Source organism: Elephas maximus, chromosome 4 (genome assembly GCF_024166365.1).
Source record: "Elephas maximus indicus isolate mEleMax1 chromosome 4, mEleMax1 primary haplotype, whole genome shotgun sequence".
NCBI classification, from domain to species: domain Eukaryota; kingdom Metazoa; phylum Chordata; class Mammalia; order Proboscidea; family Elephantidae; genus Elephas; species Elephas maximus.
Genome location: NC_064822.1, coordinates 133,693,354 through 133,720,494, shown reverse-complemented (window position 1 = coordinate 133,720,494; position 27,141 = coordinate 133,693,354). Strand labels below are relative to the sequence as shown.

At 39.6% G+C, this 27,141-nt stretch overlaps 1 protein-coding gene across 2 annotated transcripts in view; it reads right to left on the bottom strand.

The window, feature by feature from the left end:
• Window positions 1-27,141, bottom strand: part of TPH2 (tryptophan hydroxylase 2) — a 327,850-nt gene that overhangs the window by 34,015 nt on the left and 266,694 nt on the right. The window contains exon 13 of one of the 2 annotated variants that reach the window (XR_007517279.1): window positions 24,666-24,727. The exons of the other annotated variant lie outside the window; for it this stretch is intronic. The gene's annotated coding sequence lies outside the window, so the exon portion shown is untranslated. Of the gene's footprint in view, window positions 1-24,665; window positions 24,728-27,141 lie in introns of those variants that run through there. 2 annotated transcript variants of the gene reach the window in all.

Genomic DNA, 27,141 nt, shown 5'->3' with positions numbered 1-27,141 from the left:
ACATTATAATCCCCATTTTAGAGATGAGAAAAAATAAGTAGGAATATAATTGTTTGAATGGCAGGTCTGTCTGTCTCCAAAGGGCTTTCTCTTTTCCCTCATGGGATGACCATGTGGTTGGGAGATTTACAACTTTTAGCAAAGTCAAGGGCATGCAAGCCTCAGTGAGATTGATGGTATGGCTACAAGGGGCACAGGGAAGGAGGCTAGACTTCATAATTATCAAACTGTCAATCTGCACCAAATGCAAGCTACAGGCATAAAAAGCTGAACTTATTCTCAACATTTCAAAAGTAAAGTCTATCACACAAAAATCCAGATGTCTTGGCATTTCTTGAAAGATTGGATGATGTGGCAATGTTAATCTCACAACTTCACATGGCAACATCAGTAGGAGCTAAGGCATTAACTGTCCCTTTAGATGAGTTGACACTCTCCAATTCACCATAACACCCAACAGTCTCTGTTTACGCCTGGCCCATCTCTCTTTTTTAAGTAGCCTATAGCACTCATGGCTACCCCATGTGTTACAGAGTAGAACTGCTCCATAGGGTTTTCTTGGCTGCAATCTTTATGGAAGCATGCCACCAGGCCTTTCTTCCACGGTGCTACTGGAAGTATTCAAATGGCCAGTCTTTAGCTTCACAGTCCAGTGAAAACCATTTGTGTAACCCAGGGGCTCACAGGGTCACTGTGAGTCTGACATGATGGCAATGTTTTTTTGTTTGTTTGTTTTTGTTTTTCTTAAATAGTACTCTTGAAGGCACTTAAATTTACCATTCCTATCCCCCCAGCTCTACTTGGTGCAGGATGTGGGGAACAGAGAAAAGTGCAGCATAAATAATTTGGTGTAAGACGAACCCTGATAGCTGAAATACAGAAACGCTATCTCCTGATTTGATGCCAATTGTTTTAGAAATCCATTTTTGCACTTGTTTGAACTATTTAAACAAACTGAAAACTGGTCTAGTTTTATTCCAAAGGTCAATGTAATTGAATTAGTACACTTACAACTATAATGAATTCCATCTTCCTTGAGACATTCAGCAACCAACTACTTAACCTCTGTCGCCAAAATCATAATAGCTTTAAAGTACTCAATAAACGCATTTGTTTTAGGAATTCTTCTGAACCATATACTCAACAATATATGTCACTGCTGTGTAAATTCTTCTTACCCTTGCTTTGTAGAAGAATAATATTAGGAGTCAACACTGTTAATTAAATTTATCAAACATCAGAACATCTGTTCTTTTGACCAGAGTTTATATTCTGTTGTCACGGCTCTATTCTCCTATGTTTTGTAATGGTTCTTTTCTATCACATCATTGGGTTTATGTGTATAATACAGGCCTAATCTGTTGATACACTTAAAATTGAGGACTACTGCAGATAGATGACCTTAGTGACATTTAGTCCAGTAATGCAGTCCACAGCATTCAAATCAGCATGTACCTTTTAATTACAATATGAATCCCAGTTCTGTCACTTCAAACCTGGGTCTCCTTCACCAAGTTACTTGAGCTTTCTGTGTTCTAATTATTCATAAAATGAGATAATAACATCTTTCTCACAACATGATCATAAGGATCAAATGAGGTGATAATAGTGAAAACCCTTTGCAAACTATTATGAATTACTCTTATGTAAGTTTAAGTTACCTCAGTATGAGCTTCTTGTTTTAAACATTTAAACTCTTTTCTGGCTAGTATACTGCTTAGCACAAAATGACAAAAATGTCTATAATAATAAAGTTGGAGCCCTGGTGGCACAGTGGTTAAAAACTTGGCTGCTAACCAAAAGGTCAGCAGTTCGAATCCACCAGCCACTTCTTGGTAACCCTATGGGGCATTTCTACTCCCTCCTAAAGAGTCTCTATGAGTCGGAATCAACTTGATGGCAATGGGCTACCTAGATTATGAGCTTCTTAAAAGCTGGTTCTATGCCTTATTCATCTCTGTATCATCACGCTCAATATAATTCCTTTCATTTCAGTGGTAGCATCAACTGGCAACACAACTGCTCTATCCTGCTTCTATCAGGCAGGAAACTTAGAATCTAACAGCGTCTAATTGGAACTAGTGCCACCCCTCCAGGGTGGTAGAGAGGAATCATTTAGAGCTGAAATAGTTGTGCTTATTGAATATTAAAAAAAAGAAAGTCAGCACTAAGAAAGAGAACAAATCATTGTAGTAAAATAATCTTTGTTTATATTGTTGTTGCTTTGCAATGGGTGAGATCAAGCCATGCTAATAAAAGAAATATACTTTACCCATTTGAGATAAGGTTGCATCATCTATGAAAAAAATAATTTTCACCTTGCTGCTTAGGTAAAATTACTGAGGAAATCAACCACAGCACCTACAGGGGGGACAGACTGAATCAGAAATGGAGGATCTGACTTTTCCCCCATAATTCATTGCCATCGAGTCAATTCTGACTCATAGCAACCCTATAGGACAGAGTAGAACTGCCCTATAGGGTTTCAAAGGAGTACTTGGTGGATTTGAACTGCCAGCCTTTTGGTTAGCAGCGTTAGCACTTAACCACTACACCACCAGGGTTTCCTTTTCTTCCATGCATGGAGCAAAAAAGTATCTCTTTCACATTCAGATAACAAATAGCCAAGGCCTGAAGCTCTGAGATAAAAGAAGGAACAGGGAGTGTGAAAACTTGCCCTGTGATGGAGAGGGTGGGAAAGAAGACATGAAACGTAGAAAATTTTACTGTAAATATTAAAGAAAGAGGTTAGTTGGGAGAGAGGGAGGCTTTTTGAAGACTTAACTAAAGGAAAATTTTCCTTTCCATGATATAAGGGGAAAAGGAAGCGAGATTAAAATCTTCTTCTCTTTTCCTCCCGTATGTTGTCAGTGTTGTTATGTGTCTTCAAGTCAGTTCAGACTCATAGCCCTCCTATGTACAACAGAACAAAAAACTGCCCAGTCAATCGTTGGTATGCTTGAGTCCATTGTTGCCCCCACTGCGTTAATTCATCTCATTGAGGGTTTTCCTTTTTTTCCCTGACCTTCTATTTTACCAAGCATGATATTCTTCTCCAGAGACTTTTCCCTCCTGATAACATGTCCAAAGTACATGAGACAAAGTCTTTCCATCCTTGCTTTTAAGAAGCATTCTGGCTGTACTTCCTCCTAGGCAGGTTTGTTCGTTCTTCCAGCAGTTCGTGGTATATTCAACACTCTTTGCCAACATGATAATTCAAAGGCATTAATTCTCCTTTGTTCTTCCTTATTCATTGGCCAGCTTTCACATGCATATGAGGCAACTGAAAATACAGAATACAGTGTTGCTTGGTCCCTTGCCATCCTCACAATCATTGCTATGTTTGAGCCCATTGTTGCAGCCACTGTGTCAATCCCTCTTGTTAAGGGTCTTCCTCTTTATTGCTGACCCTCTACTTTACCAAGCGTGATGTCCTTCTCCAGAGACTGGTCCCTCCTGATAACCTGTCCAAAGTATGTGAGAGGAAGTCTTTCCATCCTTGCTTCTAAGGAATATCCTGGCTATACTTCTCCCAAGGCAGACTTGTTCAATATTCTTCGCCAACACCATAATTCAAAGGCATCCTTTCTTTTTCGGTCTTCCTTATTCATGTCCTCCTACTGTATAGTTCTGGTATTTTGAGATACACAAGACCCTTCATTAAAGAATGCCAGAAATCTCCACTATAATCAGATATGTGCTTATGCTGGAAATAGTGGAAGGCAGGAGGTACTAGAAAGAGAGTGGTAATTTCTCTGTAATGAGCTTGCTAAAGTTGTACAGGAGAAGGAGCTAGAGGGACACCTCTGGCCCATGCATTACAAGGCAGAGTTATGGCTATCAAGCAAATGAGAGACACAGGGAATGGAGCAGGGAAGACCCCAGGCACTGAAGGCCCCTTTTCTCCTTAGGGCAGCAATGAATAACCTTTGATGGTCCACAAGACATTGCATGAATAAGTGGAAGAATGGAGATTCCATGATGAATGGGTAACCTACACAATCTTTCATTTTTCCTGCTAGCCTACATTTGTGTCACACTGCTTCTGGCCTTTTTGTATGCCCTTAATGAATTTTGGACATTTGAATTTCACAGAATAGTACAATATGAAGAATGATTTTGAAGGCCGATATACACTTGCCATGATTTTTTCCAAGTAAGTAGATTTCTAAAAGCACCATCTACTGTAATGTCATTTTACAAAATAAAATATATTTTAACCCTACAAGAGTAAGAAGGGCGCTATCTCAGGATTTAAAAATTGAAGGAAATTTAACTTTAAAAAAAAATTCTCCGCATTGTCATTATTTCCCTCATTTTGCACAAACAAGTTTCAACCTTGTCATGAGCTGGGGTTTAGGAATCATCTTCCCTAGACTTGAGTCTAGAATAGAGCCAAGGCAGCCCTCTGCACAAAAAAAACCCTTGAACTCTCAGATATACAGAGCCATTAACACTATTATGTTGCATAATGAGGTTGACTCATAAAAATTCTGATATTCAACTGTTTTGACGTACCAAAAAAAAAATGAAAATTTCATATGGTTCAACCTAATACCATGATATTTGTGCCTGCGCTTGACCATTTTATGTCAAATAAATGTTAGAATTATTACAAATATATCCACAGCAACTCTGTGGAATCATATCTCTTCTGAAGAAAGTGTTTAATAAATCTCCAAACATGACTAGTTTTTTGAGGGGGGTTTTCTACGTGTTGCTTACCATATACTGCACAATTGCTGAAAGTCTATATAGGGGCAAACGGGGCTATTAAAACACTAAAACTTTTAAATACCAATTTTTTAATCACTTTGTCTTTGCTTACATCCATTATACCAAATCAGCCTATCACCAAATTAACTGAAGATTATTAGGCACATGCCACAGTATTTAGCACATAATATACCTACAGTAAAGGTAAGTTAGTGTCTTAGGGGTGGTTTGGTTCAAGAGAAGGGAAGGGTCTTAAGCCAAGTTTAGTAATCCCATCCAGTTTAGTAATAGAGGTTTGTTATAAGGATTCTGGGGACTTTCTCAGAATCCATAGCAAGAAGAACAGTCAGGCCTCATGGGAATAGAAGGACCAAGCAGGTTACTCTCTGTACTTTATCTCTTAGCTGTAGGCTCTCTCCCCTCTCCTGTCCTTATTTTCCCTCTCTCTGTAGACTCCTAATTCTTACTCTCCCATAGATTGGCTTGCAACACTGGTTCCATGGCCATATAGGAGAAATAAGCCTTTACCCTTCCCTAGACTCCTGCCTTAGCCAATATAACTGGAAATAGTCCCTGTTTAGAGGGTGTTGAAAGGTGTACCCTTTCTTTACCCCACTTCTCTCATTCCTTTCCCCGGGAAATGACTTGGGTGTTCTCTCTTCTCAGGGATGTGTGGTCTTTGTGCAGAATGCTCATCTGAGTAGGCCCTGACCCTGTGGGGAGAGATTTGTAGATTTCTAGTTGCTTTTTCTGTTACTGGAAGAAAATTTCAACTACAAGGGGTAAGAAGTAGGAAGCCAGCTCATTTTAACCTTGTGCCGAGATGATAACTTTCCAACCCCACTTTGCTACTAATAAAGCTGATATTTTTATTCTATTTAAGCCCTGAGTTATTTCTTAGTGTAATTACTAAATCCATTTAATCCCTAATGAGAACTGCTCTGAGGTCCTGAACTATCTAACACTATCTCTATAGCTCTTGTTGTTAGTTGCTGTTGAGTTGGCTCTGACTCGTGGTAACCTTGTCTATAACAGAACTAAACGTTGCCCAGCTCTGCACCATCTTCTTGATCAATGGTATGTTTGAGTCCATTGTTGTAGCCACTGTGTATTTTGAGTGCCTTCCAACCAAAGGGGCTCATCTTCCAACACTATACCTTAGAATATTCTGTTATGATCCTTAGAGTTTTCATTGGCTAATTTTTGGGAATCGTGAGGAAAATTCCAAAGAATGGTAGTAAGTTGGGTAGACGAGCCAAGAGCCAAAGGTCTCTTTGAGTTCTAACATTCCAGGGTTCTAAAATAACATTCACTTTTAAAGCTTTAATACAAAATGGGTTCAACAAAATGAATTCAGTATCAGGATGACTCTCAATTCGGCAGATATAAAATCATTCCATCCAAACTACAAATTTAAAGAATTCCAAGTATTCGTCACTTTTCACTTCAATGTGTTCCTGCAAATTGTCATAAAATGGGTTTCCATTAATCAAATTATAAAAACAATATTATAAATGGGTTCATGTGCCATCAAGTACATTACAGCCTCATACCACGTATAAAAGGTCACAATGGACTGGCTTCCTTGTCCCTATCCCTGAAGTTGAAGTTATCCACCCAGCAGCAGAAAGAGCAGCTAGAAATTTCCAGGCCTCTCCCACACAGGCAAAGCCTGCCCTAATGAACACTTCAAAAATAGAATAATTATAGAAACTAGTCTCCAATCATTTAAAATTATGAATGGGTATAATGTTCTCTCACATTGATTATACTAGGGCCAATATATTATTAACACATAAAGATATAATTCTAAATCATGCTCTGTGTAAATAATTATCTTATAGTCTCAAAATCTGACCTAAAACTAATACGCAAAATATAAATATTAAATGCTTAATTTAAATTAGTTTTGTGCTCAAACTGATAATTAAAAAAGATTTGAGTGGGATGATTTGGGTAGCCCAGGGCTCTGAAAGAGGCTGCAATGGAGGTTGAAACTGAGGTTTTCTTTTTCTTTTAGCAAATTTAACTAAAGCTATCAGAGAAATTCAAAATCACTTCTCTGGCATTGTAGATGAACTCAAAGCATTAAACCAGGTGCTCAGGAAAGCTTTGTTGTTGATGCTAATGACAGGGCTTCTCCCAGTAGAAAGCATTTTAAAAGTCAGGGCTGACCCAATATTTCTCTCCTTTACCTCTTTCTGTACAGAATTTCATTTACAGGGTTCTGCATACCACACACTCCTTAATTGTGTGCTGAATCGAATCCAAAGCTTTAAATGTAGCTTTTCATAACAGAAACAATAGTACCACCAAGAATGATAAGTCATTCATTCTCACTCTTCTTCTGTTATTTGACATTTGGATCAGATCACTTCACACTATACAGGATGGCCATTAACAATTACCAGATCTCTACCCATTGCCCACTGCCATCAAGTCGATTCTGGCTCACAGCAACGCTGCAGGACAGAGTAGAACTGCTCCATAGGATTTCCAAGGAGTAGAACCAGGCCGCTAGCACTACAGTTTATTTAAGGTAGGTTATAATGAGGACAGAGCCCTGGTGGCACAGTGCTTAAGAGCTCAGCTGCTAACCAACAGATCAGTAGTTCAAATCCACTAGCCACTCCTTGAAAACCCTGTGAGGCAGTTCTACTCTGTCCTATGGGGTCACTATCAGTTGGAATCAACTCAACAGCAAGGGTATAATGACGGCAGTAATGGCTCAGTAGTAGAATTTTCGCCATGGGAGACCTGGGTTTGAAGCCCAGTCAACTCATCTTAAGCACATCCACCTCCCATCTGTTGGTAGAGGCTTGCATGTTGCTGTGATGCTGAACAGATTTCAGCGGAGCTTCCAGACTAAGATGGACTAGGGAAAATGACTGGAAATCTACTTTCAAAAATCAGCCAATGAAAACCCTATAGATTACAATAGTCTGATCAGAAGATGATGATGTCGGATAGTGCAAGAGTGGGCAGTGTTTTATTCTGTTGTGCATGGGGTCTCCAGGAGCCGGGGACAATTTGATAATAACTAACAACAACTGCCATAGCAAAGACCAAAGAGACCTCAATAAATAAAGGAGTAACATAGAAGCGTATTTCTTGCTCACAAAGCACACAAAGGCATAACAGTCAGTAGGTCACCTCTCCTGTAGGCAAAGCCATTCAAGTACCCAGGATCCTTTAATTTTTGGTTCTGCCAGTGCGTAAGACCATTATACTCATTCACATCCAGCCATCAGAGGGGAAAAACAATGGGGAAATCTTCATGGAAAGTTGCATGGACTAGGCTGAGAGTGGCACATATTACTTCCATCCCATTCATGGTTAGAGCTTAACGCCATGACTACACTTAACTGTACAGGAAGCTGGGAAATATAGTCTAGCTGTATGTTTAGGACAAAGAAATCAATTTTAATGAATAGCTAGTAGCCTCTACCACACCATGTCTTTTCAAAAGGAGTTTTAAAATAGGGATCTTGAATTCAAAGGTTTAGCCCAGTAAGTAACATAAATTAGTGATAGGGACCTGATGAGAACCATCCAAAACTGGAGAGCATTTCATCTGTATATGAGCCAGCACTATTCAAATCCTACCGTATGTCATAAAAAAATGGGGACAGAGTATTGCCACATCTGATTTTTCAAGAGAAGCCAGAAATCCAGATTTTTTTTTTTTAATGAGAACTCCTCCAATTTTAAAATGTTGGCAACTATTTACATATTTTTAAAAAATCCTGTGCAGGTCACACAAACATTTCTACATGCACCATTTGGCCCAAAAGTATGCAAATTACAAACTGCTTTAAAAACATAACTAGGCTCTAAAGACATAATAAAAAAAGACAAAACTTAGTACCCTGATACACATTTGCATAGGCTGAAGCTAAGAGAGAACAAATAAACTTCAAAATAGGGTCACGTTGTAAAGCAATAAAGGGCAGGCACTGCCTGAATTAAAAAAAAGAAAAATTGCCATCGAGTCTATTCCAACTGATAGTGACCCTATAGGACAGAGGAGAATTGCTCAATAGGGTTTTCAAGAAGCAGCCGATGGGTTCAAACTGCCAACCTTTGATTAGCAGCCAAGTTCTTAACCACTGCACCACCAGGGCTCCATTATAAATGCTACAAATAACTAAAAGAATCTTAAGTGGACTCAATCATATTACTTAGTTTACTAATTGCTTGGAAATTAGTTTGTGATTTGTTTATTCATTTGGCAAATGTTTACTGTACGTACAAGATACTGGGTTAGCTGCTGCAGAAAAAGTAAGAATGATTCAGATTCAACTCTTCCCTTGAGGAGGTTATATTTTAATAAGGAAGTAGTATTAGTGCATAACTATCTGTAATAAGGGGTCAAAAGCAAAAGAGCTGTAAGTTAGTTATGGCTTCAGAGTCCAGACAAAAAAGACATTATATCTGGCTGGGGGTGATCAGAAATGACTTCATGGAGAAGGTGGCAGGTGAAGGTAAGATTTAGATATGTAGAAATGGGGAGGTAGAGATCCCATAAAAAGCGGTGAACATTAGCAAAGACATGGAACTGGGAAATTTCCAGGTGTGTGTGAGGATAAATTGGCTGGAACACGAGGTGTTGGAAGGCAAATATAGAAAATCTGTAATAGTCTAATTCTTTATACCTTCGGTATCATGGAAAATCCTTGAAGCTCATCAACAGAGATGCTTCCCTCCCAATGGGAAAAAATCTTCTATAACAAAACTGATGCCAATAGTTGTAATAGGAAGTAGGTAAAATGTTATTCATCTAAATTTTAGTGACTTCAAAGTAGTGCTATTTACAGTTGCTGCTTGTTCGAGTCTTATTAAATCCAGTATTCTTCTGCTTCACTCTTGAAATACCCTACAACTTCAAATGTTGTCATGAGCTTCTTATACTAGAAATCTGCAATAAGTCAGGACCTGAGCTTTCTGGTCACAAGCTGCTTTTAATTACATTAGTCACCTCCTGTTCAGAGTTCCAATAGGTGACATTTGCATGGTTCCATCTGTCCAATTTATTTCTTCTTCAAAGCCACATTGTTTCCGTGACATTTGGGAACCTTCCACATTGTTGCTTCTATATATTTTCAGTTGGTAGAAATTATCTTTGTAGTCAATTTCTCATGATTAGTAGTCTCAAAGATATTTTTTCTTGTTTATTTTAAAGAAAAATTTTGATATTTCTTGCTCTGGATGTATAATTTGTTTTCACAGTTCAGATAAACCTGTTTTCAAGACAATTTAGCAGTACTGGCCAAATTCATTACAGTATTTTCTATTGGGGTTAGAAATACCAGGATGTATGACAAGTAGCAGGGAAGAGTAACATTTTAACTGGTGTCAAATGGTGACAGATTCTCCAGGTTTTTAAGGTTTCCAGTTAGCCAGTCCGAAACTACTCTACGCACCATGATAACTACCTCTATTTTTTATATTCCTTAATTTCCATCTCTCATCAAATCTTGTGTCAAATCCATAGGCTATGCTAATTTTCTTCCCCTCTGTTATTGAGACATTTCTACTTAGTAGGACAGTTACAAACTTAAACTCCTTTATATTATGAGTTTCGGGAAATAAAATGCCTGGTCTATTGAGCAAGATCTCTTTTAAATCTGTTTTTATGGCTCTGAACCAGAATATTTACCTTTTTTTTTTTACATTTAAAATTTTGGGCTTGATATGAATACTGTTACCACTATTGTTATTATAAATATTATTTATGATTGTAGTATTGTTATGGATTGAACTGTATCCCCCCAAAATATGTGACAACTTGACTAGGCCATGATTCTCCGTATTATGTAATTATCCTCCATTTTGTGATATGATGTAATTATCCTATGTGTTGTAAATCCTAACCTCTGTGATGTTAATAAGGCAGGATTAGAGGCAGTTATGTTAATGAGACAGGTTACAATCTACAGGATTAGGTTGAATCTTGAGTCAGTCTCTTTTGAAACATAAAAGAGATTAAACAAGCAAGCAGAAATCAGAGGGGCCTCCTATCACCAAGAAAGAAATGCTGGGAGTAGTGTGCATTCTTTGGACTCAGGGTCTCTGTGCTGAGAAACTCCTATACCAGGGGAGGACTGATGACAAGGACTTTCCCCCAGAGTTGACAGGCAGAGAAAGCCTTCCCCTTGAGCTGGCGTTCTGAATTTGCACTTCTAGCCTCCTAAATTATGAGAGTAAATTCCTGTTTGTTAAAGCCATCCACTTGTGGTATTTCTGTTACAGCAGCACTAGATAACTGAGACAAGTGTTTCGCCTAAAAATTCAATATCTGGACCTGAATTTCCTGATACACAGTACCATATTCTACTTACAGGACCATGCTTCTAAACTAAGTCAAAATAAATATTCTTTCTATGTATTCTTCAACTTAGAAGCATAGACTATTTAATGAAAAAAGTTTCTAGATCAAGTCAGTGAGACAAATTTATCAAGGCAAAGGCACAAACATTTCAATTAATGATGCTTGACATCTTACAAATTGCTCATTTTCTGAAATGTATGTTAAAAATGATCTTCAAAAAACTATTCGACACTTTTCGTTTATATATTTGGTAATTATAGCCCCCAGACTTATCTCTCAAAAACATTTTTTTTTTTTTTTTTTTATTGACAGAAGAAGGCTACAGGGCTTTTTTTCCCTACAATGATGGAAGTATGTATCTTGGAGCTGACTTTAACAAAATACAAAATGGGGTAAAGTTAGGAAACAGTTCCAAGTACTTGTTTTTACCTATTTTTCTCTTTTGGGAGGTCTAAAAGTAATGATTGTTGGTTAATACATATATAGGCTCTGTCCTGGATTGAATTATGTCCCCCAAAAAATGTGTATATCAACTTGGTTAGGCCATGTGTTGTTGACCTCCATTTTGTGATCGTAATTTTATGTTGAGAGGATTAGGATTGGATTGTAATACTACTCTTACTGAGGTCACCTCCCTGATCCAAGGTAAAGGGAGTCTCCCTGGGGTGTGGTCTGTACCCCCTTTACCTCTCACAAGATAAAAGGAAACAGAAGCAAGCAGACAGCTGGGGACTTCATACCACCAAGAAAGAAGCACCAGGAGCAGAGCACATCCTTCAGACCCAGGGTTCCTGTACAGAGAAGCTCCTAGTCCAGGAGAGGATTGGCAAGAAAGACCTTCCTCCAGAGCTGACAGAGAGAGAAAGTCTTTCCCTGGAGCTGACATCCTAAATTTGGACTTTTAGCCTACTTTACTGTGAGAAAATGAACTTCACTTTGTTAAAGCCATCCACTTGCGGTATTTCTGTTATGGCAGCACTAGATAACTAAAACAGGCTCTGACGATAATTTATCATTTTATGTATTTGGGGGACAATTCAAAAGCTATCTTAAACTTCAGACAGCCATGCAGCTTAAAATGTTTATTTTTTAAAGAAAAAAAAATTTCATTGTTTAAGCCCACATCTCACTGTGGCACTCCATAAGCCCCGTTTTGTGGAAAACATTTTGGCATTTAGCCATTATTCCGCACATGTAGAATTTATAATGTATCTCTAGCTATGAAAATATTTACAAAAACTTTATAATTTTGTTTTTAATAGTCATAGTTTACCAGTCTGTGGTTCGAGATCTTTTCATGGTAGCTATTTATTTCATCTTTTAAATGCCTGCATTTACTATACATTCCAAGAAAAATGTCACTGAATGATCTGAATTGACTAGGCTTCTGGGTATCAGGTTTCTACACGCAACGTATATTTATGGAACCGTATCTATGAAATCAAGTCTCCAAAGTACCTCATTCTCATATTTTTTGAGCTAACATGCAATATTGCAGAATTGTTGCAAGTGGAAATCTCCCACGTTTGGTACTTTTGAAAGAACTATAAATATAAGCAATCCAATTTAGCAATGATAAATGCTGCCTTCCAAATTCCAATCATATCTGTCCTTAGTTATAGCAATTTACAATAAAAAAAATAAAAAAAAAAAACCTTTGGTGATGCTCAGGCACATATCATTTTTAATACCTAGAAATAAAGACCTGGACTAAGGCCAGTCACTTGAATTGTGGGGGTATCCATTCCAAGAATATCTTTTATAGTTATCACCGCTCACTTGTCGCCATGATCTATTGGACTGCCCCAGCTTCCTTACCATTGGGGGAAAAAAACTTTTTAGTTTCCCTTTTTTATCTTGTTCTTGCATGCTTTCTGCCTCTCTGTAAGGTATTATTCAACTTATTCTCCTAAATAAATCCACAGCAACCTTGGTTACTAAAACGACCATTTTGGCTTCTCTACTATTACCTCCTTTGAATGAAAAGTAACTCTTGTAAAAGTAAAGGTTTTAAAGTTCCTTCTTACTCTATGAAATTGATGGAATAGGACAGGAGATTTTCAAACAAGCTAATGACCACTTTTCACTTAACGACTCAATCTCAATTGCTGTATTTTTTCCATTCTCAGATGACATTGGCTACACATGCATCATAAATTTAATAACTGTCTTCTAGGGAAAAACATAGCGCTGTATTTTTATTCATGCATTCAGCTTTAACGAACTGACAATATAATACAGTTATTCATAGAAATATATATCACTCTCTTTTTTAGTATCTTGGTGTGGTAGAAACAGAGCTAAACCAACTGCCAGAAGGACTTGCTGTCCCAGGTGTAGGGAGATGATTCAATAGACAACCTGCAGCAGCCAACTCCTTCAGGGTCTGCTTTAGCTACAGAGAGTCACATATCCTGAGGACAAGCCCTTCTCAGTACAACTACATCTAGAGTAATCAAGGTGAAGGTTTAAAGGCTCAGCTATTTTGGCCACACACAGGATGTTCTGACAGACAATATTCTTTTCGAAGGTGGGTTTCAGGGAGACTATTTCAAGGGATTCCTATGTTCTAGGTTTTGGCTGATTTCCTATTAAATTCATATTGCATCTTTTTCCTTATGTTATGTATGTATCATTGGAAGTTAGGTCATTTCTCTTTAATGTCAGCTACCTGGTGAGCACCTGAATGACAATCCTTCACACTCATTGTCAGGTCACATCCACCTCCCCAAGCTTTATTTCAGTTTCAGGTCTACCTGGCCACAAAGTTGGACCATTCTTAGCTCACCTTATTCTGACCAATTGTGGCACCAGAATGATTACAAATAGCATTTGGGCCCCCTGAATACATATTTCTAATTATTAATAGCTGAAGGTATTATTTAATTGAGTATTATAGAGACAATAAAAGAAGTAGTTAAAATAAATTATTTTAGAATAAAGTATTTATAGCTCACTAGTCAGGAGCTTAAACATAAATTAAAAATTATAAATGCAATACAGTAATAAAAGATAATATTCTGATACAACCTCAGTGTGTTTCTGAAGTTGACTAATAATCTCATCTCACTAGGGTAGCAGAGCCTTCTGGGAAATTTGTTGTTACACATGAAAGAGATTTGCAGGCAAACATATTTGAAAAATGTTGAGTAAAGCCAACATTAAACAGGTTCTAGTAATAAGCTTGTTTGCACTGCACATCTTTAAAGAAGCAGCAATGCTCTGCAGCATCTATTAAGTGTATTTAACCATGGAAGACTTTTCTCATGAAGCATCTTCTGGGACTGGTATTATTAGGATATTGATGACAATTATAGCCATGAATGGTCAGAGTATTGTCTTAAGTTTGGTTTTTCTCCATATCATTCTCTCTTTGCATTTCCTGGACTTTTAACCTCCTTTGACCCACTTCCACCTCCCACTCTATTTTAAGTCTTCTCTCATAAATACCATTTGATATCAAATTAATCATACCCTTGTGTCTAAACTGTAATACATTAATTGCATAGTATATGCTATTGGGGAGCCCTGGTGGTGAAGTGGTTAAAAGCTGGGCTGCTAACCAAAAGGTTGGCAGTTCAAACCCACCAAATGCTCCTGGGAAACCCTATGGGGTAGTTCTACTCTGTTTTGTAGGGTCGCCATGAGTCAGAACCAACTCGATGGCAACGGGTTTGGTTTTTTGGTTTATAGAGTTGGTATAGTGCTGTGCTCTAGAGTCAGGTAGACTTGAGGCTAAGCCTGGCTCCACTATTCCCCAGCTGTGTGCCCATCAGTAGGTTACATCACTTCAGTCCCACCATACTTGAGAAAGATAATACATACTTTATAGAGATGTTGGAAGAGTCAATAAGATGATACTTGTAAAAGAATTTGCCATGGTGTCTGGCATGTAGTAAGTGTTCAATAAATGCTCTTTATAATATGTTCTAAGCTCTTATGTCTACAATCACACAAAAGTCAACACATTACCTGTCTTTCAGTTTAACTTAATATTTCTGTACAGCTTGCTACTCAATAGATGAATGAAATATCAAGATGCTGGAGATGTAGCTATCTATAAAAATGTAGCAATCTATTAAGTTAAACTGAAAGACAGGTAATGTGTTGACTTTTGTGTGATTGTAGACATAAGAAAAATGACTCACTGCCCTGACAGGGAACTCGACAGAGAACCACAAAGGGAGCAGGAAAACAGTGGGATGCAGACCCCAAATTCTTGTTAAAAAACCAGACTTAATGGTCCAACTGAGACTAGAAGGACCCCAGAGGTCATGGTCCCTAGACCTGTTAGCCAAAGACAGGAATCATTCCCACAACCAACTCTTCAGAAGGGGATTGGACTGAACTGTGGGATAGAAAATGATACCGGTAAAGAGTGATCTCCTTGGATCAAGTAGAAACATGAGACGATGTGGGCACCTCCTGTCTGGAGAAGAGATGAGAGGGCAGAAGGGGGCAGAAGCTGGCCGAATGGACACGAAAATAGAGAGTAGAGGGAAGGAGTGTGCTGTCTCATTAGAGGGAGAGCAACTAGGAGTAGGTAATAGCAAGGTGTATATAAGATTTTGTATGAGAGGCTGACTTGGTTTGTAAACTCTCACTTAAAGCACAATAAAGAAAAAAAAATTTTTTTAAGTCTCCTTTTCTTTCTGTACTTATCTTGGAGATTACTGTGTGCTCTGGTCCAACCCCATAACAGAGATGGTTCTTTCCATTCTCTTACCCTACTAAATGTCCAGAGACCTCTTGTGGCTTAAAAATGTCATTGGGTATTGCAGTGAAAATCATCACAGGTCAACTGAATGGTAGCCAGGCAAAAACTCAAGACTTATACAGGACATCACTCCCACTCACTTGATGACTCTGAATATGAGCAATACAAACCCAAAACCACAGCTGTTGAGTCGGTTCTTACTCATAGCGACCCTACAGGACAGAGTAGAACTGCCCGATAGAGCTTCCATGGCTGTAAAACTTTATGGAAGCAGACTGCCACATCTTTCTCCCACAGAGCAGGTGGTGGGTTTAATCTTTTGTTAGCAATCGAGCACTTTAACCACTGCACCACCAGGGCTCCTTTGGAACAACACAAGTTCTCATGTATTCAAAGACTAGGTGATCAAGTTGCAGACATGGGCAGGGTGATGGTATGACTCACAATGATAGGAAAATAAGCAAGAGATATCTTGTGGACACAAGCCATACGGTTCTTACTTACTAGAGACACCCTCTTATGATAAGCTAGCCCTTGGCAGTGGACTTGTATTGACTCTCTGGTACAGCTCTGCTCCAGACCATGAGAGTGGTGTCCTTCTCATTGGTCCTTCTCTCAGACTTGGCACCTGCTATTGGATAGCAAAACAAGTATGGAAGTTCTTACAGAAATGAGGCCTAGCCATCAGGACTGTCAGACCCAGCTTCTACTCCTTTTCTTCCTTTGTCCCACCAATCTCTCCTAACCTGAGAATCTGTTAGGGACCTGCTAGCCCAAAAGAAGACTTTATGCAAATTAGGAAAAGGCACTTTCCTCATGACGCTTTCCAATCATCTACCAGGAAATTCTCCAGGTAACACTTTAAGCCTAAACTGACTATGTTGGAAAAAAAACATCCCTTACATTAGCACACAGCAGAACTAGCACATTGTATGCAAAGGACTTTGGTCTTGCCCCTCTTTTTTAAACTCTTGGATCAACAAAACTAATCTCACTCTTTTTTTCCTGGACAGTTGGGTAAAGTCTCCTTTTCCAAAGGTGCCTTATAAATCTCTAATCCATTCTTTGAAAGGAATCAGCCTTTGGTGGTTAAAGGTGAAAAAGGCAAATGGGGTCAAAGCAAATACAAGTTAATATCCATTAAATAATTCTGATAATGTGCACTCTGAAAAGTGCCTGGAAACCCCTGCTAAAATGTGCTGCCACTGTAATAATGAAAAGGTTCTATTGACCTTCCTAGCTTTGGGGGAAAATAATAATTTCTTTGTTGAGTGTTTTCTCCCATTAGGTAGGAGCTCTCAGGATAGATTTAGGTTCCCGGGCATCTATAGAACATCCAGTCTCACATTATCAAACATTCCTTTCCTGCCTTCTCTGTGTTTTGCTATTTAGCTATTTGCTCAGAGATAGAAAGAAAGAAATTATAGATACAGACACACATATATGATGCTTTACATTTTACAACTTCCACATATAAAATGTCTACTACATGCAACAAAGCTTTGATTGAAGTTGTCAAGGATCTCCTTTTACCTGGATCCACAATCAACAGCCATGGAAGCAGCAGTCAAGAAATCAAAATACGCGTTGCATTGGGTAAATCTGCTACAAAAGACCTCTTTCAAGTGTTGAAGAGTGAAGATGTCACCTTGAAGGCTAAGGTGCGTCTGACCCAAGCCATGGTATTTTCAATCACCTCATATGCATGTGAAAGCTGGACAATGAATAAGGAAGACTGAAGAAGAATTGATACCTCTGAATTGCGGTGTTGGCGAAGAATATTGAATATGCCATGGACTGCCAAAAGAATGAACAAATCTGTCCTAGAAGAAGTACAACAAGAATGCTCCTTAGAAGCAATGATGGCGAGACTGCATCTTAAATACTTTGGACATTTTGTCAGGAGGGATCAGTCCCTGGAGAAGGACATCAGGCTTGGCAAAGTACAGAGTCAGTGGAAAAGAGGAAGACCCTCAACGAGGTGGATTGACACAGTGGCTGCAACAATGAGCTCAAGCATAACAACGATTGTGAGGATGGTGCAGGACCAGGCAGTGTTTCCTTCTGTTGTACATAGGGTCGCGATGAGTCGGAACCGACTCAACGGCACCTAACAACAACAACACTACATGCAAGCTCAATATTGTCTAGGTAGTGATTCTCAAAGTGGTCTCCAAACCAGCAGCATCACCACCACCTGGAAACTTGTTACAAGCGCAAATTCTTGGGCCCCACACCGGGCGTACTGAATCAGAAGCTGTGGCTGTGGGGGTGGGGCACAGTTCAAAGCAATCTGTGCCTGAACAGCCCTTCCAGGTAATTCTCATGCTTGCTAAAGTTTGAGAACCATTACTCTAGATTCTAGATGAATAAGAGTCGTGTTGTTGGGAGCTGTTGAGTCAATTCTGACTCATAGAGACCCCATGTGACGATAGAACTGCCCCAGAGGGTTTTCTTCACAGAAACAGATCACTAGGTCTCTCTCCTGTAGAGCCACTGGGTGGGTTTGAACTGCTAACCTTTGGGTTAGCAGCTGAGTACTTAACCATTGTACTACCATTGTACTCTCTAATGAGAGTCATACCAGAGGGAAAAAAGAATTATTCACTTTACCAGCAAAAGAAATTTGAAAATAGTCTGATGTTTCCACATCAGTTAAGCATGGGGATAGATTCAGCATTCTGTGGGTTCTGTCTTTAACCTTCCCCAGGTGTGTGCCCTTGTTGGCCCTTGAGGTCCTAAGACTTGCTTTCCAATTTTCCCACATGGTAAATAACCTTGTCCTGAACACCAGCTCACAGGACTACACATCCAATTCCTACTGGCTCCTGTTGCTGGAGTGAGATGCTGATTCTCATCTTCCTGACATTTACTTTGGTATTCATGACTTTAAGAGCTCCAGCACCTGACAAGTCTTGATATTGTTCTCAAGCCTGTGATATAATGCCTTAAGGCCTGAAGCACCCTGTGCCAGCTTGAATTAAACTTGAGTCTGCCATCTCACTCAGATTGACTGTTCTAGTACGCTCATCCCTGCTCCCATTCCATATCTGTCCCTATTTAGTGCCATCCCTTCCATTCTTCGCAGCAGAAGTTGCCAGGTTGCCACACAGACCAAACCTGGTACATCATCATGACTCATCTGCCTTTTCTTATGCTCTAAAATTCAGTACAAAAAAAGAAATTATTCTGCTAGGACAGTGGTTCTCAATGATCATAGTGAATCTGAAACATCTGGTTGAGGCTTTAAAAGACTCATGCTACCAAGAGAATGACTCCATTTGTCTGAGGTATGGCCCTTGCATCAATAATTTTTAGAAGCTTTCTAGATTATTCTGCATGCACCTAAGGTTGAGAACCACCGTGTGTCCCTGGTTTGTAGAATTGCACCCTAGACCTATTAGGAAAAAAAGAAAGGAAAAAAAAACAACCTATCCCATGACATCACATAAGATGTCTTCAGGTTAGGCAAATCTGTTCTCTTGTTTCAAAGAATCCCCCAAATAGATAAGGAAGACATAGCTAGAGTTTGCTAGCTTGAGCAACAGAATGTAAACTGAGCTTACAATTAAAATAAATTTAGAATAAATCAGTCCATGACTTTTAATATAAAAACTCTTATTAAAAATCTCTTTTTTTTTTTTTTTTTTTGATAGTAACTTTCTAAGAAAGAAGCAAAATTAGTAAAGAAACCCTTATCAACCCTTTAAACAAGACAGGGTCCTAACCAATACATTTGAGAAATCTTGTCTAAATTTGAATTAAATTAAAAAAAAAAAAGATGCCAGTAACCTACATAATTTACCTTCTCAAGAGAATAGCACAGGATGTTTGGAAGTAAGTGGAAATTTTTCTGAGGAGAAAAAAACCTCACTAATATCTCCAAATTGGAAGGAAGGCGTATTGGTCAGGGTTCAATTGCAGAAAATAAAATCCGCTCTACGTAGTCAAAGCAGAATAGGATGTGATACAGGAAATTAGGTGCTTACAAAATTGCTGGAGGGCCAGGAGGAGCAGGATTGAATCTGCACAACTCCCGAAGCCACACTGTCTCTGTTATGATCAGGAAAGCTACTTCTGCAGGAGCCGGCTGAATCAGCTAGCCACGTTCTAAATTTGGAAGTGCTAGCCGATGATCCTAGAACCAATGCAACCTCTGTCATCCTCTGTCTGTATAGGCAGAATGGAGCCCCCACAGCCTGACTCTTTACCCATGTGACTCAATTACGAATCAGTGTATCACAAAAATGTTTTTGGTTGGTGTTAATCTAAATCATATCTAAAACATTTGCTGCAAGGGAGTCTAGGAAATGTTTTTAGTTTTTCAATTTTTGATTCTAGGAGGGTATTGGAATACATACTTAGTGAATCAGACACCACCCAGTTCACAAGAAGAAGCCCAGCTTGCTTAGATATCTGGGGGGTTGTACGGTTAAATATTCAGTCTCTTCTAGAGTCTAATAGCACATCCAGAGCTGTTCTCAAAAGAACAGTTACTTTTCAAAGATAACATGGCATGTGTGGATTCTACTAGATGTTGAGTATGTATATATTTTTTAATTCCATACTCAGAAATTGAAGAAGTAACCATTGTATGTGTACATACCCAACCCAGTGCCGTCGAGTCAATTTTGACAAAACCTAAAACCAAACCCATTGCCATAGAGTCAATTCCAACTCATAGCAACAGTATAGGACAGAGTAGAACTACCCCAAAAGTTTCCAAGGAGCAGCTGGTAGATTCAAACTGCTGCACAGACCAACCAAAAATACTCAAAGAACATAGACCACTTGTCACTAGATCCTATAAGGCCCACTCTAACCAAGAGAACACAGTGGTAGCTGAGTACCCATGGATTAGTGTTATATCAGAACGAGTATCAATAATCAATGAAACACCTCAATATCTATCTTTATGCCATGAATAGTTGCCTTGTTATTGGTTGTGGGATAAAGATTTACAGTAAGTACTTGTGATGCTTTGGTAGAGTCCTTCCTCAAGGATATCTTTTACCCTTTTGTTGAAAATTTGGATTTAATAGTGGTCTAGGATGAATAAGTAAAGATGCACAAATCTTTTAATGCAATAAAAAGGGAGAAATCCAAAGTCACAAGGAAAGCAAATAATAATTCCCTTTCATTCGAAAGGTTCCTGATCTATGAACTGGTGGAGGTCTGGGAATTGGTAGAGAAACCACAATTATCATGATGTCTCGGGTCATGCCTCATTTTACAGACCTTGAGTTTTTAGTAGTTTGACCATCTATTTCATTCCCAGGGCCCTCTCATGGATTGAATTGTGTCCCCCCAAAATATCTGTCAACTTGGTTAGGCCATGATTACCAGTATTGTGTAACTGTCCACCATTTTGTCATTTGATGAGATTTTCCTATGTGTTGTAAATCCTATCACTATGATGTTAATAAGATGGATCAGCAGCAGTTATATTAATGAGATCTACAAGATTAGATAGTGTCTTAAGCCATCTCTTTTCAAATATAAAAGAGAGAAGCAAGCAGAGATATGTGGGGGCTTCACATCACCAAGAAGGCTGCACCAGGAGCAGAGCACATCCTTTGGACCTGAGGTTTTTGCACTGAGACACTCTCAGACCAAGGGAAGGCTGATGACAAGGATAATCTTCCAGAGCCAACAGAGAGAGAAAGCCTTCCCCTGGAGCCAGTGCTCTGAATTCAGAATTCTAGCCTACTGGACTGTGAGAGAATAAATTTCTGTTTGTTAAGGCCACCCGCTTGTGGTATTTCTGTTATAGCAGCACTAGGTAACCAAGACAGGCCCTAAGATCAATAAAACACCACTAAAAATTCCTGCCATCAAACCACTGCTATTCTTCTTGCTATTAACTACACTCAATCTTCTGAGGGGTGGGTAAGTGCCACACTTGACCTCTGCTACATCAAATTCTATCATTCCCACTGACCTTGTAATTCATTTGAATGACAGCATGTTTTGTCTTCACTTTCAGCCTACAGAGGACAGCCATCACTTGTCAAAATATAGTCAGTATTCTCACCAATTTATCAATGGTATGGATACTCTTGAGAGATGTAGTTACAACAGAATCCACTTTAACTGGTTTAAGCAGAAAGGGTTTCCACGTAGGGAATTAGATGCTTACATAATATTTTAAAGAGCTGGAGGAGCAGTCTCCAGGCTAATTTCCCAGGACCAGGTCACACACATTAAACCCATTCTAATATTCTTAACTCCCCAGATTTCGATTTCTTCTTTTTCATGATACTAAGGAATCTCCTTGGTAGTGCAATAGTTAAGCACTCAGCTGCTAACTGAAAGGTTGGCAGTTTGAAACTACCAGCTGTTTTATGGGAGAAAGATGTGGTGGCAGTCTGCTTCCGTAAAGATTTGTAGCCTTGGAAATCCTGTGGGGCAGTTCTACTCTGTCCTGTGAGTCACTATGAATCAGAATAAACTTGACAGCAGTGGGTTTAAGGAACTCCTAGTACCTCAATTTAATTCAGCCTAAGCTACCATTAAGTCTAGGATTCAGTACACTAACAGAGAAAACAGAAACGTTGTCAGATGTTCAAGCTGTACATTAAATCCAAATTCTCTGAAAAGTGTGCCACGTCAGCAGGAGCAGATTAACCAGTAAACACACTATGCACTGACTTACAGTAGGCAAGGTACTCACGGGCTTAGTTGTGTTTACTTACTAATCCGTAATGAACAACTTTACATGGGTTTCACCACATCGAAGATGAAACTGTGCACTACACATCACTAAGTAAGCACAATTAAGCCTGTATCTATCTACCTTGCTTATTGTTTAATCTGTCCCTGCGTATCAATAAACCCAGTCCTATCTAACCCTTGGTTTAGCAGCCCCAAATCCATTTCCCACACGTAATCCTCAGTTTTCTGCTGGTAGAAATCTGTTAGCAAAATTGTTTAACTTCTTTTGTTTGTAAGCCTTTTTCTCAAAGGCTTGACATTGTAATTATTCTGGGACATGTAGAGATCTCACTCTGGCTATTAACAGTAGAGGCAATAAAGGTAGTAAAGGTACTGAAGAGGAGAACTGCTATCTCTTTGCTAGGGTCCTGCCTCATAAAACGTTGCTATAAGGTCTTCAAGAAAGACAAGATAAACATCATTGGGTAGAAGAATAGGGGCTGCTTGGCTGACAAGGAAGGCTTGGTGAGGTTCAGTGGTACAGAATACACAGATTTATCTAAGTCCTCATAAATGGCACCATTTCAATTGTAAGGTCTAATTTTTTTCTAAGGCATTGCTTTCAATTTTGTGAAAAAGATCTGGCAAAGCTGTGACTTCAATCCTACGTTGTTATTTGACAACCTTATTTCCATCTTATTTCCATCTAAATCAGTCTTAGGCTACAAAAGATGAGAGATTCTTTAAGCAGAGTTGCAGAAATTCTTTGGTTCCTGGACAGTTCCTAGAGCTGTAAATTGAAAACTGTCTATCATTTTCTTTCCTTTAGCTCTCCAGCACAATTTAGAAGAAGCCAACCCATCCTCAAAGTCCTTTCTTTCTCACATATTCCATAATGGTCTATCACAGCATTCACTTTCTATGCTAAACCCTTGCCTTCAACAGGCATATCATTTCAGATCACCAGAGGTGATAATGTAAGTAACTGCTCACTCAGTACCATAACTGCTTTTAAACACAGTTAAGTCTATCTCTCTCTCTCTTTTTTTTTTCTTTATGTTCTGTTTCCTGCAATCACTTCTAGTAGTAATTAGTATATCACTCAGAGTTCAGTTGCACACAACAGAATCCACTTTAACTGGTTTAAGCAGAAAAGGTTTCCACATAGGGTATTAGGTACTTATGTAATATTTTGAAGAGCTGGAGGAGCAGGCTCCAGGCTAATTTCCCAGCACCAACTCCAAGCCATCAGAACCACTCTTTCTCTGTTGTGATTGAGAAAGAGACCATCACCACTGCAGAAATTCAGGAGGCTGTTTGCACTATTGCTGACTACAAAGCCATATTAATTCTGACATAACTGGGAACACTGCCACCACTGTGATGGGAAGTAGATGAATCAGAGAGCCATCTGCCATGTTGGGGGTGTGTCACTGCTTCATACACTGGCTCCAGAATTATGCCACCTCTGCCACAGCTATATAGACAGGGTAGAACTGCCCCACAGGGTTTCCAAGGAGTGCCCGGTAGATTCGAACTGCTGACCTCTTGGTTAACAGCTGTAGTACTTAACCACTACACCACCAGGGTTTCCATTTTTGAACTTGTATTTGCCACAGCTGTACCCCACACTTTGCTTTCTCCCGTAGTGTTTATTTTAGAATCAAAGCCTCATCCAACAGTATCTGATTGAGGAAGCCTAAATTACATCTGAAACTCTAGCTTCCAGAAGAGTCTGAAAATGCAGTTCAAGTTTTCCATCTTCTGCGTGCTAGAAAAAGTTTGGAATGGATGTTGAGTTAGCCAAAATCATCATTAGTCCACTTTGGTAAGCCTAGAAAACCCACCTCATAATGTCAGTGGCAGTTTTTTCTCTGCCCTGTGAATTGTGGAAAGACAAGTAAAATTTACTGGTCATAGTTAGAGCCAATGATCCAAAGACCCAAACTATATTATAAGAGAAATGACACTGACACACCTACAAAATTTGATTGGGCTTTTTTTTAAAACAGCTAGATACTGTACAAACTGAAAGTATATAATACTATGAGTTCTGATATATGCATACACCCATGAAAACATTGACATGTCAAAATGATGACTATATCTGTCTTAGGCTGAGATCTCTAGAGAAGCAAAACCAGTAAACCATATAAATATATAGACAGAGATTCATACCAAGGAAGAGCTCACGCGATTGTAGAGGCTGGAACATCCCAAGTCCATGGATCAGGATCCTGATTCACATAGCTGCAGGGGCTGGGAAACACAAGATCGGCAGGTTGTAGAGCAGGACTCTTGTTCACAGGCTGTAAAGATCAACGAATCCCAAGACGGCGGGTAAGCTGCTAGCTCAAGTCCCAAGGACCAGAGGTCATATGAATAAGAGGCAGCTGCATGACCCAGAACAAGCTAAAAACCTTGACAAGGTGAGCAAGAAGGAAGTAGGTAGTGAAGGGCAAAGAGTTGAAGGCTGATGGGGCAGTGAGCCACCACCAATCCTGCCTCCACTGGTACCATTGAGCAGATTCCATCATGGGGGTGATCACATATCAAATTTCAACAGGGAAGTGATCACAAGATTATACAACTGCGAAAACACTGAAAATCATGGCCCAGCTAAGTTGACACACAATCTTAACTACCATAGCCCACCCCTTGTCAACTTGGCATCTGTACGCATCTCCCCAAACCATACATAATTTCTGAATAAAGACAATTACAAAGTAATACTTGCGCCTAATGTGATACAACTAACACACATACAACCAAAAGCACACTAGCCTCGTTTACGTCTTATATTTTATAAAAAAAGAAAATGAAAATATTTAATGCACACATACAAAGTAGAAATACTCATAACAATTACAGTCCTCATTTCTGCAACTGGTCACGTGGCGGTAACTGATATTTAGAATTACCTTCTTTCACCACCCATTCCATAATCCCTTCACCCTCAGCAAGCACCTCAGCTGGTCGTGGTTCTTAGCCTGGTGGAGTGACTCAAACCTTCATTCCTGAAAAGTCTGAGCCATTAGTAGTCATGGCGGAATTGGGTTATTGTAGTTTTCTATTGACTTTAATCACAGGGGATAGTAGTACTAAAAGATGCCATAAGGGATCTCCTGAATTCCAAACATACCCTTCTTTACCTCCATTATGTAATATCAATCCGATTTCCTCTTGGTAATCAGGATCAATCACACCAGCCAGTATGGTAACTCCCTTCTTTGCCTGTTGATCCAGAGGCATAAGGAGCCCAAAGTGACCAGGTGGCACTTTTGGCTTCCAGTTCAATGGAATCAGTGATGTGTTTCCAGGTAGGAATATTCTTCCCTTTGAAACTAAGACCTCTAGATCCACAGAGCATAAGGTCATGGGGACAGGAAGCAAAAATCTTGCAAGTGGGTCATGAGGGGCAATAGTGAGTTGTGCCACTCCCATTTCCACCCCTTGATTCCTGGACCCATGAATTCTGGCTATGGGAGAAACAGCACCATATATTGGATGGCTTTTAGAGCATATATGGCCTCCTGGAGGGTGGGGGGAGAACACTGCCCAACCCTGCAAGGTACTGCCACCAGGTGGTCTTTAGGAGGCCATTCCATCATTCTATCAAGCCAGCTGCTTCAGGATAATGGGGAACAGGGTAAAACCAGTGAATTCCATGAGCATGGGGCCACCATTGCACTTTATTTGCTGTGAAGTGAGTCCCTTGATCAGAGACAATGCTGTGTGGTATACCATGATGGTGGATAAGACATTCCATAAGTACACAGATGGTAGTTTTGGCAGAAGCATTGCGTGCAAGGAAGGTAAATCCATATCCAAAGAAATGCCTATTCCAGTAAGGACAAAACGCTGCCCTTTCTATGATGGAAGTGATCCAGCATAATCAACTTGCCACCAGGTTGCTGGCTGATCACCTCAAGGGATGGTGCCCTATCGGGGAGTCAGTGTTGGTCTCTGCTGCTGGCAGACTGGGCACTCAGCAGTGCTTGTAGCCAAGTCACTTTTGGTAAGTGGAAGTACACGTCACTGGGCCCATGCATAACCTGCATCCCTATCACATGGCCACTTTGTTCATGAACCTATTGAGCAATGACGGGAGTAGCTGGGGAAAGAGGATGACTGGTTTCCACAGAACACATCAACTTATCCACTTTATTGTTAAAACCATCCTTTGCTGAGGTCACCCTTTGGTGAGCATTCACATGAGACACAAACATCTTCACTCCTTTGGCCCATTCGGAGAGGTCTATCCACATACCTCTTCCCCATAAATCCTTGTCTCCAATTTTCCAATCATGTTCCTTCCAAGTCTCTGACCATCCAGCCAAACCATTGGCCACAGCCCATGAATCAGTATACAATCACACATCTGGTCATTTCTCCTTCCAAGCAAAGTGAATGACCAGGTGCACTGCTCAAAGTTTTGCCCATTTGGAGGTTTTCCTCTCACCACTGTCCTTCAGGGAGGTCCCAGAAAGGGGCTGTAGTGCTGCCACTGTCCACTTTCGAGTGGTGCCTGCATATCACACGTAACCATCTGTAAACCAGGCACGAGTTTTTTTGTCTTCATTCAACTGATTGTAAGGAACTCCCCATGAGGCCATAGGTGCAGGCTGGGAGATGGAAGGTAATGTGACAGGAGTAGAGACTGTGGACATTTGGGCCACTTCCTCATGCAACTTACTTGTGCCTTCAGGTCCTGCTCAGGCCC